This window comes from Octopus bimaculoides, chromosome 8, assembly GCF_001194135.2.
Source record: "Octopus bimaculoides isolate UCB-OBI-ISO-001 chromosome 8, ASM119413v2, whole genome shotgun sequence".
NCBI lineage: Eukaryota > Metazoa > Mollusca > Cephalopoda > Octopoda > Octopodidae > Octopus > Octopus bimaculoides.
The window spans coordinates 96617280-96619042 of record NC_068988.1 but is presented as its reverse complement, the minus strand read 5'-3'; positions in this window follow the sequence as shown (position 1 = coordinate 96619042).

Here is a 1763-nt window from a genome sequence, read left to right as displayed (position 1 = left end):
ACACACACACACACACACACACACACACACGCACATACATACATGGTTGTGTGGTTAAGAAGCTCGCTTTGCAATCACGTGGTTTCGGGTTCAGTCCCGCTGCGGGGTATCTTGCGGAGGTGTCTGCAACAATAACTCCGAACCAACCAATGTCTTGTGAGTTTGAAGACGGAAACTGTGTGGAAACCAGTCGTGTGTGTGTGTGTGTGTATGTGTGTGTATGGGGGTGTTAAGGCACGTGGGTGATTGGGTAGGGGTGTCTGTCTAATGAGCCTAAAAGTCATGAATTCTATTCCTGAACTGAGTTGTGCACTGAACCCCGTCCTTGGGAAAGGGATGTAATTTCCCGTAGCTTCATTGAATTCAATCAGCTGCAAGGTAGCACCAGCTGGCCGTTGGTGTAGTCTTCTCCTTCTTTTCACTGTCAAATTCTTGATATTTCCTTGCTTTAAAGAGTGTGACGGGTGAAAAGGATTTTTATGACCGCTCGCAACTGCATAATCGGCATTGAAACAACTGGTGTCTTAGATGCTACCGGGTCCGTGTCATATACGCTTGCGATTGACACTGGAGCTTTGTGTAGCCATACAACGTGAAATAAAAGGGTCTTAGTCCACGACTCAAGGATACAATGCACCACCGGGATTCGAACTCGAGACCTTACGATAGGGTGCCGAACACCCTCATCACTAAGCTGCATATATATGTATATATAAGTGTATATAAATACATACATATTTTCGTATATATATATATATATATATATATATATATATATATATATATATATATATATATATATATATATACATGCTTATATGGGTACAGGGCATCACCAACGGTTCAAACAACGTGAAATACATAAACAAACGAGTTAAATACATAAACAACGAGAAAAAAAAGAACAGGACAAGTAAACACAGAGAAAGGACCATCATCAGTTGTCGGTTGTCTATCTAGACTCATTTTGAACATTCAACGACAATATGAGTCTTCAAAGACAGTTGCTCCCATAAATTATAAAATAAAATTTAGGATTTATGGAGGGTCAAAGTTGGGAACATGACAGTGGAGTTATACAAGGAAACCAAACGAAAACAAACATGAAGGGTCGTTAGACCAGAATGAGAGGAAAATAGTGAACGCTGGGAGAAATATCTCTTTGAAAAGAGCAAAGATAGAAGAGGGAGAAAAAAGGTATGTATGTATATAATCGTTGCACCGTATACAGCGAGATCTAAGATGATTATTTGCATATTCATTCTTGAAAGGTTTAGGCAGGTTCCGTCGCAAAATATGCTGATCGGTGTAGAATACGTCAAAGGAAAATAACTCCTCCCACTTACGGCGATTGTGTGTTCAGCAGACTCAGCTTCTGGTTTACGGTATTCTGGGATAGTGATGTTTCGATTGACTGCGTCACATCAGCTAGAAGCATTCGGACTCTTGAGCTTAATTTTTGATCGGTTATCAGATATATACATCAATTAGAAAGTAATTTGTTCGCTAATACAATAAGCAAAGCCAGCAGCTGAAAAAAAAAGCACGTGTAGAATCAGCGGTATACCAGAATCCCGTGCACCAACGAGATGAGGATGGTGAGCGGTGAATACGAGAAGTTGTCCTCCTATCACATACTCTACATCGATCAGCAGATTTTGCATCCGAAACTGTCTGGTTGAAGCGTAAACATGCAAACAGTTGTTTATATATATATATATGTGTGTGTGTGTGTGTGTGTGTGTGTGTGTGTGTGTGTGTGT